Raw genomic sequence first — 5,624 nt, 5'->3', positions numbered from 1 at the left:
TATTAATTTAATTTTATATATTAACTTAAATTATGTTAAAAATATCATTATCTTATAATACAATATTATATTTTGTAAAAAATATTCGATACAGTATTTAAAAAAAAGAAAAACAACATTTAAAATTTTTACATTTATTTTTTTCATTATTTTAAAAAATAGTTTTTTACATTAATTTTACCTCAACGGTTAATTAATAGATATTTTGATTGTAATAAAATTTTATCTATGTATATTTGTATAGTATTTTTATATAATATTTTTTTTTATCTAATTGTTATTTACTATTTTAATTTTAAATTTATATAATTATTAATTCTGTTTTAAAAAATAAAAATAAAAATATTTAAAATAAAAATAAAAATAAAACAAAATATTTAAAAATAAAAATAAAAATAATTAACAAAATATTTAAAAATAAAAAAAACACTAAATGTGACATCTTTTTAATAGATATTAGTATGGAATTAATGATAATGTAATTGTTTAATTTTTTCAAAAAATAAAATAAGCAAAGATGAATAAATAAGAAAAATTATTAGAAATAGAAAGTACCTATATGATTAAATCATAAAAGAATATTAAATAAATAAGTACAGTGGGAATGAAAGTTGGTTTTATTTTTATTTGGTATCCTTATTTATTTTCTTTTTATTTCTGTTATTTCGGGTAGGCCAAGAAGCCCAAAGAAATCCTAGAGTGACGATTGGGGATCAGGGTTACGTTCGAAGGCTCCTTCTTCCCTTCTCTTCTCTATTTCGAACACACTTTCCCTGTCTCATTTCTCATTTTCCATTGTGCTCCTCAAATCTCTTTTCTCCACCGAAAGCATTCCTCCACGCTGCACCACTCGTCAGACACATCTTCGCTTCGTCAGTGTTTTTCGCTTATGCATCAGCGCTTTGAGCACATCAGTGCATCGAGCACATCAGCGCATCACATATTCTCTTAAGCATCAGAGAACCACTTCATTTCTCACATTTCCTTCGTCGCCAAAAAACATGTCGCTCTCTGTCGAAGAGCTCTTCATCTNCGAAAGTAAGTTTTAATTCATCACAGAATAGTCCTCTTCCTTCATTTTTCACCCCTCGTCATCTCTAAATTTCGTTCTCCTCTTCATTTTTCGAGTTCCTAAGCCCTAGAACATCTATTCCCTAGGTTTGTCTCCATTTCCACCAATTGATTTCCATTTTGCATCTATTAAACTACTTTCCACCGAACAAACTAGTATTTCCACCGCTTAGTCTTGCGTTTGAACCGATCGGTTCATTGAGTTTCTTTACCTTTCTAGGGTTTCTTCATGTCCAGATTAGGGTTCTTCCTCATCCCAGGGTTTTCAACCGATTAACCTAGGGTTTTAGAGTTTTTGTGAGTTCATGATTCGAGTTCTCCTTCGAATTATTGTCATCATTCTGCTACGATTCATTCACCGGAGGGAGCTTCAAGAAGTCAACCTCACTTCGCTTGATGTTCTTCTCGGAGCGGCTTCCATCATCTCTTTTTCCTCCTTTGTTTTCTTTTTATTTTTCTTATCTGAAACCATAGGACCGGAGGGGAAATAGCGGCAAGTGAGAGAGAGGACATTAAACGTCCGGAGAGAAACATAACTAGGGATCAAGGCTCGGTTTCAATGTGAGTAATGGAAAAAGGGATATCTANGGCGGGTGTTAGGGTTGGAGTTGAGTGAGAGAAAGAGGTTGCGAAAAGAGGAACGCGGGATTTTAAGCTCGGTAGAAGAAGTTGTGCAGTGAGGAAGATTAATTTTCAAGGTACGGAGAGCTAAATTGATTTTGAATTTGTATAGTATTGTTCTGTGATTATGTTGGGGCTTTTGGATTCTCGTTTTTGTACTATTCTGTTGTAAGATATGTTCATGAATACTTATGATTAAATTTGGATGAGACTGTAAATATTATGGGTGCAATGATGTGAGTACGATGCGGTGGAAGTTGGGGAAAATTAAGTTCCAGCAGTTGGGGTGAGTTAGAGGCTGTTTGTGCGTCCTATATATATTAGTTATTCGGGCTTTGTTGGTTGCTTGTATGTGATGAGATTGTCTATTTGGGGCAAGGAAATTAGGGTATGATTATTTGAGCTCGAATGATATAAAACTTGATATGCGTGGGGTTAATATTAATTTCTTGAAATTTAAATGTAGTTATATTAATGCTTGGATGAATGTGTACTGTTAGATGAGAAGTTATCGTGTGAATTATATGTTGAAGGCTGTGTTATTTTTATTACTTACTCATCCATCAAACTAAGAAATTACGGGGGTTTATTAGTCACCACACTGCACACCTTTTTTTTGAATAGGAGGTTCAAGTTCAAACCTTAAATCTATGTTTGTGAGGAAGGGCTGTCAAAGAAATAAATTTCTATTCGAAGACTATACTTGAGTTGGTACTTGATTGGAATTCAACAGTAATTTTTGACTGAGATATTGACTAAAATTTTCCTTTTGTTGGACGTATCAGCCTTTTGTGGAAAGCTTGTGCAGCTGTCCCAAGCATGGTGTACATGTACACAATCCTTTTAAGGCACCAGAGCGGTGGGTGAAAAGATTCCTTTGTATCTCTTCTTCATTTTCTTTGTAGAAATATAAACATATAAATATATGTTTTATTTGTTGGATTTATGTTTGTCTTGGTCAAAAGTGAAAATAAATTGACAGGACCTCACCCTAGACCTTTATGTCACAACTTTCATTTTCACTCCAAAAAAGCAACTAACTTGGGCATTTTAGTTACTAGTATTTTATGCATTAGTGCATGATATCTATTCTTATGTTCTAATTTTGACTATCTTTATGAAATTTAATTTGGCTTTTGCTATAAACTTTTTGGAGATATCTCATGTATGGAGATATATCTACACATGCTATCACTTCCTAAGGTTTCAAACTAAAGAAATAGTTTTTTAACTTTATCATTATTCACTTAATGCTACTTTATTATGTATGTTAAATGCAGTATTCAACGTCAACTTTTTCTTCTTTAGTTGAATGCTTTGAATAATTTATACTACATGACCTTCAGGTTTCAGATTTTTTTACAAGGTTAATTCAAAGAGTTTCTCCGAAGAGCTTCTAGCAGGCTTTTAGGGAAGTGTACGTGACACAAAAGTTTCTAGAGATTTCCCATTTACTGATGGATATTGATCAATTTCCTATCTTTTGTTGATACCTAGATTCCTCATTCGTTAATGGAAAAATATACCTCATTCATTAATGGAAAAATTTAACACTGATGCATGCATATGTGGAGAGAAACTGATACATAAGCTCACAATTCCTGTAATGATTTCTTCTTTGTTGTTTCATTTCAACAAAATCTTGACAGGTTCGTTTCCTAGCGAGGTCTTTTGCTGTACCTGGAAATCATCTTGGGCAGCAAAGTCATTGTTTTCGTTGGCCATATGGTCCTGTAAGGATTATGTTTTGTTTAGTTCTGTCATGGTTATAATTGATATGTTTGTTATGCTATCATACTACGAAAGGCAAAATATGAGTCTTTCATTCTATCATAAACAGTGTTTTTGTTCGGTGTATCAAAATTATCAGTCACCTTTTGTCACACTAGTCAGTTTATGAGTAATTGGTTAAGTGTGCTCTAAGAGATGGATTAAATGAAAAATAATAGCAATTATTCCAATATAAAACCTAGTAAAATGTAATAATTTTGTGACTTCAAGTTATTATTTAAAAGGTCGATTATGGTGTAACTGTTAAAATGTCAATTCAGTTGCATAAGCCCATGTACATCGATGACCTTGGCAGGAGTGGCTGATTTCCCTTTGGTTCTTTAGGTATTATATCCCAAAATGGAAAAAATAATATTGCATGGAATTTCAATAAGTTCCATATGATAATAAGGCAAAACCCAGAATTCAGGTATTTGTACCTACTAGAAAACTTCAAGTCTTTTACGCTCTTATCGGCATCTTTGATAAAAGGTCGTTTTTTGTTTTCTACAAAAAAAGATTATGCTTTATAGATGTGACTCGACTTCTAGTCATGAAGAGACATTAAAAATAATAAGACGCTTTTTGATGTTGAATTGAATTTTGCTTAGATTAGTGATGCAACTGAGAAGTTTGAGTTTTATCGTGAGTGCCTGATTTAGATTTTTTTTTTCACACTCCATAAACATTTACTTTTCATTCTTGTTGTAATCCTAAATCTGGAAGTGTGCTCTATAGGTGGCAATTATTACTCCTTTTAATTTTCCCTTAGAGATTCCGGTTCTTCAATTGATGGTTGCACTTTATATGGGCAATAAACCAGTCCTTAAAGTTGATAGCAAGGTGAGTTCTTTTGGAAATGATTTTTGTATACTATGACTTTTCATCTAATTTAAAATTCATACACGGCTATCTTTAAGGATGCATGAAATATTAATTGCAATCAGTTATCATGAAATTAGTTGTGATGCGATGCTATTTAGATGTGTGCATTTATGTGTGTTGGGGAGGGGTTGATGCCTAAAGAAGCCATTGGATTTATTACTTTTTCACATTCTTGTTTTGGCTCTTTAAAACTGTTTGATTTCTGAAATGTTAATTTTTATATGCTTTCAACATTTAAATCTTTGTTGTTATAATACTGAGTATTATTGATGATTGTTATAGGTGAGCATTGTCATGGAAAAAATGTTGCGCCTGCTTCATTCCTATGGCTTTCCTATTGAAGTATTTGACTTCATAAATTCAGATGGGAAGACAATGAACAAGCTGTTGCTGGAGGTTGTTTATTCATTGAACGGTTTTTTTTTTTTTTGTAGAGGATTTTATTTATGATTCTATTTCATGGTGATCTCCATGTTAACTCATATTGATCTCTGTTTATAAGTTTGTTGGATGATATTGGTACATGGTGTTAGGAATAAAAGAGGGAGCGTAGGACCGAACGATATATAGTGGCTAATACTGAACGGTAGAAAGTTTATGTTAGGAGGGAATTCAACAGAGAGAAAGTTGGTAGTTGTTAGGAGAGAGAGAGTATAATTACTTACAGAATAGGGGAGAGGGGGATTAGCAGATATTTTCCTTTTGGGTATAGACTGGACATTTTCCAGTGGAGGAAGGGAGGCTTCCTTGGGACATATAATTGTATTTCTCTTTATATACGTTACAGATTCAATAATTTACATACACATACTTTCATCTTTTGCTGTTTGGAATGTTATTGTTAGAAGAGAGTGTTTTGTTTGGTCTCCTGAACAAAGGAACCTAACGAGTTTGGTCCGACCTGCTGGAACTGTATCGAAGGAGCAAACGGAGCACGGTGAAGAAGAAGAATGGAGGGAAGGTTGATCGTGATTGAATTGACAATGGAAGAGTTGAAAGCGGAGATGAGAGCGGTAACTCGCGAATTCCAAGCATTTAGCCGCGCTCGAGAATGACGAACTTGGAACCAGCATCGAAGCTCCGAAGGAAGACGTGGTTCCGTCAATGCTAGACGTAAACGACGATCGTCGAAAAACTGGGAGGAGGAATCAGAAGATGACAGAGAAGTTCAACGCAGTTAGAGGAAGTGCGTTGAACTACCAACATTTGAAGGTGCAAATCCCATGGGCTGGATTGCACAGGCAGAGAAACTCTTCGACCTCTAGAGCGTCACAAAG

The sequence above is a fragment of the Vigna radiata genome, unplaced genomic scaffold (assembly GCF_000741045.1).
Source record: "Vigna radiata var. radiata cultivar VC1973A unplaced genomic scaffold, Vradiata_ver6 scaffold_540, whole genome shotgun sequence".
Classification (NCBI taxonomy): Eukaryota; Viridiplantae; Streptophyta; class Magnoliopsida; order Fabales; family Fabaceae; genus Vigna; species Vigna radiata.
The sequence above is the reverse complement of the archived record's forward strand: the minus strand, read 5'-3'. Positions refer to the sequence as shown.